The following is a 15,412-nucleotide window of genomic DNA, read 5'->3' as shown; positions in this document are numbered from 1 at the left end:
AATGAGTAGTTTCTAGGTATGATCTGATGATTTTTCATACCTGGCCCAAAGCTTCTTACAACATTGCTGCTCTGTCCCTTCTCTCCAGGAGAACAACATAGACAGACAAAGGGGAAGTTTTTTCCCCAATTTTAAAAAGTTCTAGCCCTTTCCATTGGCTCTTTTGGTAAGTTGCCCACTCCCTTCCTTTTACCTATGCAGGGAGACTTGTTAACCCTTTACAGGTAAAGCAACTAGAGAACAACTACTAAGAGGGATTTTATAGCTAACTGTCTGGCGGGGTATCCATAAAAGGGAGCTACCCCCTGCCCCTCCCTTTCATTTAACACAGCCCCACATAGCAGTGCAGCACCCAACATTTGCCACAGCTCCACGTGTCCCATCCAGCATCTTCAATGGCCCTGTGTGTCCCAACAGACACCACACTGTCTGCCATGGCCCTGTGTGCATTCAGCAGGTTCAATAAGACATATTCCAAAATAAATAGTTACAAGACAGACTCGAGTTCCTGCCACTCCAAGCAAAGCATCGAAAAAATGTCCAAAGCAGGAGGTCCCAGTGTTAAAATTATCTAACACACAAGTTAAAGATAGAGTTTCTGTGCATCTGGATATAATACTTAAAGTATCCAAACATACAAATTTTGGTTTTAAAAGTCATGAAATACATACCGTACATAATTTGTAAATATCCCAAATTAAAGTTTATAAACTTAATGCTTTGAGTATTAGGATTAGAGCTGTTGATTAATCGCAGTTAACTCACACCATTAACTCAAAAAATTAATCATGATTAAAAAAATTAATTGTGATTAATCACAGTTTTAACCCCATTGTTAAACAATAGAATATCAATTGATATTTATTAAATATGTTTGGATGTTTTTCTACATTTTCAAATATATTGATTTCAATTACAACACAGAATACAAAGTGTACACTGCTCACTTTATATTATTTTTATTACAAATATTTGCACTGTAAAAATGATAAACAAAAGAAACCATATTTTTCAATTCACCTCATACAAGTACTGTAGTGCAATCTCTTTATCATGAAAGTGCAACTTACAAATGTAGATTTTTTTTTGTTATATAACTGCACTCAAAAACAAAACAATGCAAAACTTTAGAGCCTAAAAGTCCACTCAGTCCTACTTCTTCTTCAGCTAATCGCTAAGACAAACAAGTTTGTTTACATTTATGGGAGATAATGCTGCCCTCTTCCAGAGGGACATGCTGGCTGCTTCCCGGGAGCCACCTGAGGTAAGCGCCACCTGGAGCCTGCACTCCTCATCCCTTCCCGCACCCCAACCCCCTGCCCTGAGGCCCCTGCCACACCCAAACTTCCTCCCAGAGCCAGACCCCCTCCCGTGCCCCTGCCCCAGCCCTGAGACCCCTCCTGCACTCTGAACCCCTCTGCCCCAGCCTGGAGTCCCCACCAGTGCCCCAAGCCCCTCATCCCTGGTGTGACAGGTTCAGTCACAGAGACCCGCTTGGGACTATCACCTGATGTGCTGAAATTACCTCTGTGCCTGTTTTCCAGTGCCAGCTTGGGACTCCAGAACCCTGCCTTGTTGAGCCAGACATGCTAGTCTGCTGCAACACAGACCCAGGTCTGGTCCATGCCCCCAAAGCTGCAGACTTTAACCAAAAACTGCTCAGCAAGTCACCTATCTCCAGCACCCAGACACCCAGCTCCCAATGGGATCCAAACCCCAAATAAATCCGTTTTACTCAGTATAAAGCTTATACGGAATAAATTCATAAATCGTCCGCCCTCTATAAGACTGATACAGAGATATGCACAGCTGTTTGCTCCCCAAGGTGTTAATCACTTACTCTGGGTTTACTAATAAACAAAAGTGATTTTATTAAGAATAAAAAGTAGGATTTAAGTGGTTTCAAGTAATAACAGACAGAACAAAGTAAGTTACCAAGCAAAATAAAACAAAACACGCAAGTCTAAGCCTAATACATTAAGAAACTGAATACTGGTAAATCTCACCCTCAGAGATGTTCCAATAATCTTCTTTCACAGACTAGACTCCTTCCTAGTATGGGCCCAATCCTTTTCCCAGGTATAGTTCTTGTTAGTTCCAGCTCAGGTGGTAACTAGGGGATTTCTCATGACTGGCAACCCCTTTGTTCTGTTCCACCCCCTTTTATATTTTTGGCACAAGGTGGGAATCCTTTGTCTCTCTCTGGGTTCCTACTCTTCCTTCTAAATGGAAAAACATCAGGTTTAAAATGGATTCCAGTACTAGGTGACATGGTCACATGTCCTGTGAGACCCCAAGCCTCCATTCTTTCTGGCCTGACTCACGCGAACACAGGAAGGCTTACAAATAAACAGAGCCATTTACAACCAATTGTCTTGGTCAATGGGAGCCATCAAGATTCTAAACCACTGTTAATGGCCTACACTTTGCAAGTATATGGAGTGCAACATCACACCTGGCCTCACCCCAGAGCCCACACCCCCACCCAGAACCCTCACCCCCCCAGCACCTCATCCTCCTGCCCCAGCCTGGAGCCCCCTCCCACACCCTGAACCCCTCATTTCTGGCCCCACCCTGGAGTCTGCACTCCCAGCCCAAAGTGCATACCGCTTCCCATACCCCAACCCCCTGCTTCAGCCCAGAGCCCCCTCCCACACTCTGAACCCCTTGGCCGATCCCAGAGCCCCCCCTGCACCCCAAACCCCGATCCCTGGCCCCACCCCAGAGCGCACAGCCGCAGTCAAAGCCCTCACCCCCTCCCACACCCCAACCCCCTGCCGCAGCCCAGAGCCCCCTCCTGCACCGTGAACCCCTCATTTCTGGCCGCACCCTAGAGCCCACATCCCCAGCTGGAGCCCTCACCCCCTCCTGCTCCTCAATCCCCTGCCCCAGCCCAGTGAAAATGAGTGAATGAGGGAGGATGGGGGAGAATGAGTGACAGAGGGAGGGGGGATGGAGTGAGTGGGGGTGGGGCCTTGGAAAAGGGGCAGGTCAGGGGGCAGGGGTGGAGCAAGGGTGTTCAATTTTGTGCGATTAGAAAGTTGGCAACCCTATCCAGGCCTATCATGGAGAGTGTGGGCATTCCTTCTAGCCCAGGAATCTTCTCTGTCAAAATACACATGATGCCATCACCTTCATACTTACAGGAAGGTTTGCCTCACTGGAAGCAGGCCAGAAGTTAATTCCTCACTCTATGTCTTTGTATTTGGTGCAGTCCAGCATATGTCATGTAAACTACAAAGTGCTGACTGCCTGGCATTCAGGTCCACAGGAACCTACTCTGGGTGCATTAATCCCACTTCTGTTCTAGTGCTGTCAGGAAGGTGAAACCTCTCAGGAGCAGCAGTTGCCCTCCTAAATTGAAGCATAGTCTTGGATGTTTTGGTAAGACCTTGCAAAATCTTGTTAAGTGTTTTCACCTCTTAGCCCCTTGAATGCACTGGGCCAAACTATGTACTCGTTTACATCTGTGAAGCCCTAATAAACAGAATGGAGTAATAGGGGTGTTATTGAGAGTAGGATTTCCCCCCTGATTTGTAAAGAAAGGTGTGGAGGAAGGTACTCCAGCCAATCTCCTCTATATTAATACTCATCTCTTATCTAGCACTTTTAATTGCTAGATCTCAAAGTGCTTTCCAATGGGAGGTCAGTATCATTATTCCCATTTTACAGATGGGGAAATTGAGATGTAAAGATGAAGTGACTTCCAAAGGTCAGTCAGCAAACCACTGATAGAGGCAGAGCAGAATCCGTGTCTCCTGTCCGGTACTCCAGTAGGCCATACTGATACACAGATGGAGCAAAGAAAAGTCCTGTGACTCCTATTCACCTTCTTCACATGTTATTCGGGTTAGAAAGGAGATGAGACTCTTCTACAAAAGGCTGGAATGTGCTGAAGTGAAGACTCGCCATTGTGCACCTGCATTAAATATGAGATCAGGAGTCCTCCATCCCACTAAGGCTGCTTACATAAAGTTGCATGTGCTGTAGCGTCTGCAACAAAGCCAATCCATTGCAGTAGACATTTTACTCTCTTTGCTACAGCCCTGGTAATGCAGCACATCTTGTAGTGTGTCTAACCAGGTAACTGTTATGCCCTTGTTTTCAGTGTGTTGCACCTTTAAATCTCTAAGGATTTTTCTGTCTCCAGAGATGTGCAGTGGGTTTGTGTTCACTTCAGAGCCAACAGTTATAGTGGAGACACACACACACATTACTATGTTATGGAGACTTTACTCGTGTTCTTTCTAGATTAGATGTTCTCTTAATCCAAAAAAGGTCATTCTGAAGGAACATATTGGATTGTCCTGTGTGCATGTTACAAAATGTAACTAATTTAAGCAGTCTTAGCGGTACACTGAGTAGAGATAGATAAAATATCATTTTTGCTTTTTTTTAAACTTAAGAATTGGTCCCATTTTTGTGAAACATTCACACTAACATGCCTACAAGGAAAATTGTGCAAAGAAGCAAACTGGTGCAATTCTATCTACTTTTTGCTTCCAGATTGCCATTTCTGTGAAAATGGAGTAAATAACATTGTAGAAAACTGCCCTCAGTTTTTCATAGCCCCAGGAGTGGTTCTTTTTCTGCACTGATATGATTTTACTAGTGACAGCTCAGCCTAGAAGTTACACGGTGCGGCTGTTGCTTTATTTGAGGACAGGAGCCCTGTCTGTTTCATTGCCATTGAGGGTGGGGAATGGTGGGGGATATGTATAAATAAACATCCTCTTTGAAAGCCTAGGTTGCTGAATCTGTGAGTGAGAAGGTTTCTGCCTATATACAGAGGTTGGAGAAATTATTACAGAGAGCCATCATGAGGTGAGCAGTGGACATCATGAGGGGAACAGTGGCTGTTGAGCAAATGGACCGGACTGGGTTGTGAGAGGCCAACCCAATCCTTGTCAGATTGTCAGAACCCAATCCTATTCCACCTTCAATTAAGGGAACGACAAGAAAATCCACCTAGTTACTCTCAGCTAATAAAAGAGGTCTGAGAGGAGGAGGAGAGGCAGGCAGCTGGTGACGTTTGGGAGATTCAGTCACACCAGACAACTGGCATAGCATCCATGTGAACAACCAAGGCACTGACGGTGAATCCCCAAGAGGAACTTACCCAACGAGTGCAGGTCCAGACACAGAAGATGGCTGAACTAGAGAATACCATTGATCCAGCAAAGATTTAGGGTACAAGGAACCCCCTAACTGCATCGGTGCGGCCCGAATGTCGGCCCCTCCAAGGCCGCTCACTGTTACTGACCGGCCCCGACGGGGTGGGGTGCCATGCAATATAGTCACCTCTGCTCCTGTGTCCACAAGGGCCATTACTCATTGTTGCCCCCCGCTAGGCCAGTAGATCTCTACTAGGACATAAGGGTGGTGGTCCCCCACTACATAGCGCCTTACCTCCAGGGCAGGGGGCGAGGGGGACCCACCACCCCGTCAATACTGGGCGGGCAGCTTCCATTCAATATAGTCTGCCAGCTGGGCAGACGGTTGGGGCTGCTGGGGGGTGCCATCTACCTTGTTTTGGGGCCCCCCTGTCATCAGGGCCCCTACCCTCTCCTTGGTATGCTGTTCCGGCTTAAGCTGTAACCAGCGTTTTAACAGCTCAGTGTTGGTTTTCCCATCCACTTCCCCCAGGGGAATCCCTGCTTTCAGTAGGTCTCTCAGCATAGTATTGTGGCTAACCCTCTCCTTTTGCTTCACATTCACCTGCCGCGGCTTTGTGGTTTTCGTCATACTGTCAATTTCCGTTAATTGCATCATGAGCTCTGCTGCATCCCCCACCTACCCTACGGCCTCCCCAACCATCGGCAAGATCATTGCCTTGAGGTGTGTGTGGGGGTGTTCCGCAGAAGCCGGGTGCAGATGGTACGGGTCAGCTCCACGACGTCAGGCCCTTCGAAATGCTCAGCAAAGATGCCGGTGAGCATGCCCATCTGTCGGAGCTGGCTAACCCCCTCTGGGATGGAGGTCCACTGTTCCAACCCATCATCCATGTTTGTGGGCGAGCTCCAGATGGTTTTGACAGCCATGGTCAACCATGCCATGAGGGAGGGATATGGATAATTCGCCTCCAAGTTGGCCCCTATCTTGAGACTCCTACGAAGGAGGGGGGTCTGTGGTGAGTGAGCCCATCCTGCCTAGCTCAGCGGGGGTAAGGGTAATCGCATCTGCTCCATCATCCCACAACCGTAGCAGCCAGGCCAGCAGCGACTCCTTGGGACGCTGCTTGAAACACTGCACAAAATCCTGTATCTCGAAGGATTTATATTCCCGGATAAAATCCCTTCCTACCATTTGATCGTTCTCCCTGTGCGGTCCCTCGTATCGTGTGTCGACAACGGGCCGCAGTTGTGGGTACAGTCCCGCCTTCCCACTGTCCCCCTCCCTGGAGGACTAGTCCTCAATCATCTCCCAAATGTCCTGCATCCCAGGTCTCTGGATCCCAGTTGCTTTTGCATACCAGTGCGCGTACGGCAAGGGGATGCACGTCTTGCTGTCCTCCCTTTCGCCACCGGCGGTTTGCAATGTGAGCTGCCATAACCACGCAGCAGTGCTCTAACCGATCAGCCCGTTCAGCCGTACTAGTGATGACTTCATAGATACTAAGGTCAGAAGGGACCATTACGATCATCTAGGTCTGACCTCCTGCACAACGCAGGCCAGAGAATCTCACCCACCCACTCCTGTGAAAAACCTCACCTTCTTGGGTTAGTGAGCGGGCCTCGTTTGCTTGCTTCTAATCAGCCTCTAATCTTCCTATCCTCTGGCGCTGAACCAGCAGCACCTCATCCACCGCGCGGAGCGAAGTCAGGAAGACCCATCCCAGGTCCCCCGCCGCTTTTCGCTCCGCGGGTCCTACTTTGTCCAGCCAGAGCTTGGATATCAGTTCCTCCAGCCTAACTGGGGTAACCCCTGGTTTCTGCTCTAACTCCGGCCATGCGGTGGGGACAACCAACCACACCAGCTTGCGAGCCACCAGTGCCCACCGTCCCGTGGAGCGGCACCCGGGGATGCAACTCTCTACCTCCCCCTTATCCTTCCTTCCCCAAAGAGGCATCCTTCCGCTGGTATCCTGTTCGTGACGCCAATTGTGCCCGCAAGGGCTGGGGGGAAGATACCAGCGAAAGGCGGACACTCAGGCCTAAGAATAGTAAACTATGCTTTATTGAAGGAAGGAAGAACTTATGCTCCAATCTGCGCGGGGAGCCCCTAGGACGCGCAGATGGGCTGCAGGGGACTCTGGCCGTTCGGGACAGCTGACCAGGCAGGACTCCACCAGAGGGGAGTCCTCTGCGGTGCTATATTCTCCGTGCTTATCTCGGGGTTACGTGGGATCAACAGCCGGTTACATTCTTACATGTATAATTTATGCTTATTACATAAACTGACTTGTTTACAGGCAAAAATATGCTGAGCTATGCTACAGTAATTTTTGGCAGGGTCTGTTGGACAAAGTTCATTGAAACTGCCTGCATCCTCCGCTTACATCCAGTCACATACTCAGTCCACCACTTAGCTCCTTGCCAATCTTCCGCACCCTTGCCCCTACAGCCTGGAATTTCGAGAGGAGATCTCTGGGGTAAGACAAGAGGTGGACACTGCTGCCTTAATATGCCCTGACCCTAAAGGGGTCTCTGATGTATCTGGGCTAATAGGGACCAACTCCAGTCTCTTTAAGTTACTCGCAGATTACTGCAGACAGTGAGCAGGGGACCAATACCTGAACACCTTGGTGATCCACACACATTGTGCTGCAGCCTACAGAAAAATTGAGGACACTAAAAAGATGACGTCTGATTCACCAGTGGGAGCACTGAAGTACGTGGGCATGGCCCCCTTCGTGGTGCCTGCAATGACAGAAAAGGAGGTGATTGTCATGAATACTTGCCTAAAAGGCAGAACAGGAACATTAGCAATGGTAGAGCAGCCGGCTGAGGGAGGGCTCCCTGAAGGAGTGCTGGTTCCCAGTGGATTCATAACCATACCTGCTGAAGCCCAGGAAAAGCTGATTATACTGATTGCTAATTAAACAAGCCATGATGTGGTTGTGAAACAAGGGCAGAAGATAGCAGACCTCTTTGAGCCTGAAACCATCGTGAGACCCCAGAGTGAAGCTGAAGTTTCGGCAATAGATCCTGTAAAGTTTGACTTTGGAGACTCACCATTGTCTGAGAAGTGAAAGGATCATCTGAGGAAGAAGCTTTGCAAAAGATCCAAGGTATTCTCACTGCATGAGTGGAATGTGGGATGTGCAAAAGGAGTGAAACATCACATCTGGCTACAAGACCCTTCAGGGAGAGATCTAGGAAGATTGCTCTCTCTGAGATTGAAGACGTGCGGCATTATCTTCAAGAGCTGATCCCGAATGGTATCATTACAGAGTCCTGCAGCCCATATGCCTCTCCAGTTGTGGTGGTCTTTAAGAAGAATGGGAAAATCTGGATGTGTATCGACTACTGCACCCTAAACAGGTGCACTGTAGTTGACCAATACAACATGCCTCTGGTACAAGATGCCTTGGACTGTTTGTTGGGGAGCCAGTGGTTCTCGGTGTTGGATCTTCAAAGTTGGATCTACCAGGTCCCTCTGGGAGAAGATAAGGAGAAGACGGCCTTCATTTGTCCATTAGGGTTTTATCAATTTAAGCACATGCCCCAAGGGATTTCTGGAGCACCTGCTACATTTCAACATCTTATGGAGAAAGTTGTGGGAGACATGAATTTACTGTAAGTGTTAGTTTATTTGGATGACCTGATTGTGTTTGGAAGAACCTTGGAGGAGCATGAAGAAAGACTTCTTAAAGTTCTAGATCAGTTGGAAGCCTATGGGTTGAAGCTTTCAATTGATAAATGCCAGTTCTGCAGAACCTCGGTGAAGTATGTGGGTCACATTGTGTCTCAAGAGGGTGTGAGTACTGATCCTGACAAAGTAGATGCCCTCACTACATGTCCATGTCCAAGTAATCATAGAAAACTCAAGACCTTTCATGGATTTAGTGGCTACTACCACAGATTTGTAAAGAACTATGCTACCATTGTAAAACCCCTGAATGATCTTACCCAGTAGTACCAGTCCAGCAAGAACAAATCTAAGGTCAAGAATAAGGGGAGGTCCCCAAAGGCTCCTGAGCAGAGACACTATGGCCCTTTAGAACCATTTGGACCATGGTGGGATGAGAGATGTGAAACGGGTTTTTGGGAAATCGTTAATTGTCTAACTCATGCTCCAGTCCTAGTCTTTGCTGACCCAGCAAGCCTTTATCCTGCATACTGATGTCAGTTTGGAGGGTCTGGGAGCAGTCCTATACCAGGAAGTGGAAGGCAGCTGTAAACCTGTAGCCTTTGCCAGCCACAGTCTGTCTGATAGTGAAAGTCTCTGCCCCAGCCACAAGCTGGAGTTCTTGGCCTTGAAATGGGTCATCAGTGAGAAATTTCAAGACTACTTGTATGGTGCTCAGTTTCAAGTGTGGACAGACAACAATCCACTGACTTATTTATTAACAAATGCTAGGCTGGATGCTACAGGGCAGAGATGCGTGGCCGCCTTGGCAAGCTTTGAGTTCAGCATTCAGTACTGATCAGGGAGAAGCAATGTAGATGCAGATTTACTGTCCTGGCATCTGCAGGCATCGGAAGTTGCTGTGATACCTATGGATGGAGTGAGAGCTATTTGTAGTGTAAGTCGTTGAGAGCCAGAGGCCTATGAAAGCCTTCATGGGTGTGTTGCAGAAGCTCTAGGTCTGCCCCTGAAAGTGTGCCATCTGCCTCAGTGAATTATATTGTGTTGGACCAATCTCCGTTGCCTATGCTCAATGCGGCTGACTGGCAAGAAGCCCAGCTGCAAGATACTGAAATTTGTGATACACTACTTGCCAAAAGGGAGGGGCAAACCCTGCTGCAATTATCCCACCTAACCCTGAGAGTAAAATACTGTTGAGAGAATGGAACAAACTAAAACTGATTCAGGGACTGCTGCACCAAATTACCACTGACCCTTTACAAAAGCAACGAACGCAACTAGTGCTACCAAAAGAGTACAGAGCACTGGCCATGAGGGCCCTGCATGATGACTTTGGACATTTAGGAATGGAGAGGACCCTGGAACTTATTCATAATAGGTTCTATTCGTCCCGGAGGGTGGAAGACATTCATAGGAAATGTGAGACATGCACTCAATGTGTTCAACAGAAAACTCTGCCCACTAGAGCTGCATATCTGAAGAATATCACCAGCAGCAAACATTTGGAGCTGATATGCATTGACTTCTTGTCTTTAGAAGTGGACAAGAGGAACGTTGGGAACATTTTAGTAGTGACTGACCATTTTACATGGTATGCCCAGGCATATCCCACATGTGACCAGAGGGCCACCGCCATCACTCGAGTGCTGTGGGAAAAATACTATTCAGTGTATGGGTTCTCAGCTCAGATACACTCCGACCAGGGGTGGGACTTTGAGAGTCACCTTCTGAAGGAGGTGCGGAGGATAGCAGGAATTTAAAAGTCTAGAACAATGCCTTATCATCTGCAAGATGATCCTCAGCCAGAGAGGTTTCTTCGAACTCTGTTAGATATGTTGAGGACTTTACAGCTAGAGCAGAAGGCAACCTGGAGCCAGCATGTTGCGTTTTTGGTGCATGCCTACAACACCACAAAGAACCATGCTACGGGAATCACCCCATATCTCTTGATGTTTGGGCGAGAACCAAGATTACCCATAGACTTGTGCTTTGGCATATCAGAGGATGGAGATAGCCATGAGACTCATCAGCAGTATGTATCCCAACTAAGAGAAAAGCTACGGGATACTTATCGCTTAGCTATGTCTGCAGCTTGGAAAAACTCAGACCGTAACAAGCATCGGTATGATGCTAGGGTGTGTTCACAGGAGCTCCATCCAGGGGATAGAGTTCTGCTACAAAATGTGGGTATTGCTGGCAAACTCAAGATAGCCATCAGATGGAAAGCAATACCTTACCAGGAGGTGAAAAAACTGGGAGATCTGCTGGTCTACAAGATTAATCCTGAAGTAGGGTCAGGGCAAATACAGACTGTACATAGTCCCTGTGGGGGAGTTGGTAGACCCCCCTTATGAAGTGGACCACAACATGGCAACTGGGCAGAACAAACATGTTAGACCAAAGCCACCATCCAACATGGACAGTGGGCCCTCTGTGGCTAATCTACCCCTACTCAGCACATCTGAAAGTGAGTCTGAGGAGGAAGACACTACCATGGTGTATCCTTGAATGGAAATGAGATTTCAGTCTCAATCAGCTGAACTGAGGGAGAGCACCACTTCTTCAGCCCTAAAACCTAACCCTAAGGTGTCCCTAAGGTGTCCTGGATGCCTTGGGCCTTCCACTATTAGAATCAGAGATGCAGGGGCCTATGCCAGTAGTTGAGGGATCCTCAAAGGAACCCTCACCATCCCTTGCCCAAGAAGATATCCTCCCTGCCTCTGCAATGCTCAGTCTCAATAGGCGGGACAGGGTTATAAGGCCAGTAAGCCGGTTAACTTATGATGCACCTGGGATGGCAAGTGAAGAACCAATACACTTAGTTCACAGGCTTGTGTAAGCCATAGTAGGTTTCCTGAGGCCCTTTGGGGGGAACTAATGAATTTGGTATAATATGGAGTGTGATTTGTCGGGACGACAAATTCATGGCTGCGGGGAGGATGTAAGCAGAGTCTGAACGAGCTCTCCCCTGACATCTAGTGGTGAGCTATGGAAAAAGACTTCAGAAGCTGATCTCGTTTGCATGGACACACCCACCCTGCCTAGGTGCTCAGCATGATGGGATTGCTTGCCCAAATGATCACTTGTAGCTGGTGTTGGATCCCCAGTCTCCTTGTTATTGGGGCAGGAGTAATAAAGGGTTATCCTTGTTGTGTGAACCAAGGGCAGCAGAACTATACCTGGCATATCCCGATGGAGGGACTCACCCTCAATGCAACGGCACTTGCTAGGCAGGGAACATAGGTTCCAAAGCCCAGTGAGTTGAGAGAGGGTGGGGATGGGTACTTGTACCTAGTGGTGTGGGCCCCAGGCACTATTTGGCCCATCTCATCTCCATGGTATAATAAAAGAGCACATTTAGATTTAATTGAGAGTCTTGTTGCATGCTGCAGAGCTGAAATCACTGATACCTAGGTCTAAGTATTAGACCTACTTTGGGACAGTGTCTCAAGAGATTGCGCAGTGTGCACCAACAGTGAGGCTCTCTCCATTAACAGCTGAAAGCTGTGTTAAGTGGTGGGGGGCCCTGAAACCATCTTGGTGAGTAGCCATCCAGGCAGCTGGCAGAGAGCCGTGGCAAGCGGCCAGTGGGGAGGCTGGTGGGGAAGACCAGAGCAGTGCCCTGCAGAGGCTTGGCTGTTGGGGTGACAAGTGAGTCCCTGAGCAGTGGAGCATGTAAGGTGCCTCCTTACTCTCCCCCCCCTCCACACAGGGTGGGAGGTGAACTCTTCAGTTGAACCTCTGAACTCTGGGGCTGCACTGGCCAAGAACCGCAACCGTGAGTGTGGTACAGAGAAGGGACAGGCACGTCAAAGGGACTTTTGGGCTGCTGGACTTAAGATCCTGAGGGGAAAAGGACACTGCTCAACTTACTTGGGGGTGGATCTTTTGCTCATGGTTTGTGTTTATGAACCCTAGTTGCAGTGTTTTCCCAAATTAATGCTGAGTTACTTCCCTCCTTTTATTAAAAGCTTTTGCTCTACTCAGATGCTGTGCTTGTGAGAGGGGAAGTATTGCCTCTTAGAGGTGCCCATGGGGTGGTGTGTAATTGTCCCAGGTCACTGGGTGGGGGCTCAAGCCGGTTTTGTGTTGTATTGTTGAAACGGAACCCCTAGATACTGAACCCGGCCCTTGTTGCTGCTGGCTCCACCTGGCAGAAGGGTTACATGAGTACAACACTCACCACTATTCCCTTCTTTGTCTAGGTGCTGGAAGTACAGGTGCTGGGGGTGCTACCTCACCCCCTGGCTTGAAGTAGTAATAACAACCCAAATATATGGTTCCCACCTAGAGCACCCCCATTATAAAAATTGTTCCAGCACCACTGCATATGTGGACAAGCTATTCTTTGCCACAGTTCAGCTGAACCTATCAAGCACCATTACTGTCTTGTAAAATCAAAATGGGCTTTCTCAAGTTATTCAGTAAGAGGCCGCTTCCCTGTTAGTACTGACCCTGTGCTCCAGGATAGTGGTAGTAGCTCTATACAACTGGAGATACCAACTTTATCCACTTGTATCCATTTGCACAGAACTTTTCAGCTATATTTGTTGATGCACTTTACAAAGGTAGGTAAGGCTCATACCTATTTTACTGATGTGGAAACTGAAAGATGGAAACATTGCCCAAGCTCATTTTGATTTTACATTTTAGCACTGTGCCATGTCATTGGGTCAGCACTGAATAGTGCTACCTCCTGACATCAACTTCCCCTTCTGCATCATTTGAATTGTCTGTGGAGGTCTGCAGTCCAGTTGCTGACACAGCAAGCCCCTGCTTAAGTTGTGAGCACTAAGGAGACTGCCACCTAAAGTGATTTGTCTGCAGAAACCCCAAATGAACAAGACTACACAGTGTTATTAGAGCATCATGTATGCAGTCAGACAGATTACATCTTTACATAAAATGTTAGTGTCACCAGATGAAACATTCCCTCCCCTTTTCTAGTACCTTTTGCTATGCCTCAAGAGTATCAGAAGATCAGCCTCTCCAGTGAGCTTGGCATCCTTTCTCTTTTCTCCACTGCAGCATTGCCTTCCCATCCAAGGACATAACAGGTGTGATTCTCCACTGCTTTGCACTTTGTGTTGCCATTTGGACATGCCAAGTGAGTATGAAACACTACCAATCTGAACTGGCAGTGTTGTACACTCACTTTGCATAGGTGTAAATCACAATACAAGTCAGTGGAGAGACCCTGAACAATTTTGTATTGTGTAGCATGAGCGTCTGCAGGTGGAAGCCATAGTACACAGATCTTACTTTCGTCGGGCAACATTTCTTATGGCATCTGTGATTCTGATCAGGTCTTTTATGAACTCTCTCCTTTTAAGCCCCTTGTCCAAACCCACTTCTCTATCCACTATAGACACATTTAGCTTCCCATGTGATGGCATATTCATCTTATCCTTTCCCTTGTGCTTCCCCACCACTCACCCCTGCAATGTTGTCAGCTCCTCCTCATGTTCTCCTCTTGACAGGAGGCCCTGATTCTGCAAAGACTTGCTTGTCATGCTTAACTTTAAGCATGTGAGAAGTCCTGTGTAAAGTTAAGAGTTTGAGGCTTTTTAGAATTGGGGCCCTAGACTGTAATCTCTTCAGGACAGGGAATGGATTTTGATTTGTTCTGTGCAGTGGCATGCACTTCTATGATCCTATAGTAATAATAAATAAAATAGTAGTAATAATTAGTAATAATAATTAACTGCTACATACAGCTAACTGTAACTACTCTGTTAATAATCAGATTGGGAGCCATGGGAGATAACAGGGGCACAGTGGCATCAATTAGTGTGTGTATTATACATAAACACTACAAGGAGTCCGGTGGCACCTTAAAGACTAACAGATTTATTTGGGCATAAGCTTTCGTGGTTAAAAAACCACTTCTTCAGATGCATGGAGTGAAAATTACAGATGCAAGCATTATATACCTCACAAGTGGAGAACCATTGTTGACAGGGCCAATTCGATCAGGGTGGGTGTAGTCCACTCCCAATAATTGATGAGGAGGTGTCAATTCCAGGAGAGGCAAAGCTGTTTTTGTAGTGAGCCAGCCACTCCCAGTCCCTATTCAAGCCCAAATTAATGGTGTTAAATTTGCAAATGAATTTTGGTTCTGAAGTTTCTCTTTGAAGTCTGTTTCTGAAGTTTTTTGTTCAAGTATAGCTACTTTTAAATCTGTTATAGAATATCCAGGAAGATTGAAGTGTTCTCCTACTGGCTTTTGTATGTTACTATTTATATTATACATTTCACTTTTGTAGCTATGTTCTTGACGGTGTAGGGTCCTGTGTCCATTGATGAGGGAATGCTGCCCTTAGCAGACCCAATGGTAAGCAGTGTTGTCTAGAGGTTAGAAGACAGTGGGGTGGGGAAACTGGTAGTCAGGGCTCCTGGGTTCTAGTCCTCTGCCACTGACTCACTTTGTTACCTGGAGCAAGATGTTTAAGGTCTCAGCTTCCCCATCTGCAAAATTGGGTAATAATAGATTGCTGACAGAACTGGCTGGTGCTTGTAAAATGCTGTTATCTGAAACCATCAGGTGTTGTGTAAGGGCAAGGTATCATTGCCTGCCCTGAACCCAAGCACTTCCCCCCAAATTAGACAGCAAGCCCCAGGCGTTGCAGCAGGAAAGGTGTACTGGTGGGGGGAAGGGTGT

Source organism: Caretta caretta, chromosome 10 (genome assembly GCF_965140235.1).
Source record: "Caretta caretta isolate rCarCar2 chromosome 10, rCarCar1.hap1, whole genome shotgun sequence".
NCBI classification, from domain to species: domain Eukaryota; kingdom Metazoa; phylum Chordata; order Testudines; family Cheloniidae; genus Caretta; species Caretta caretta.
The sequence above is the reverse complement of the archived record's forward strand: the minus strand, read 5'-3'. Positions refer to the sequence as shown.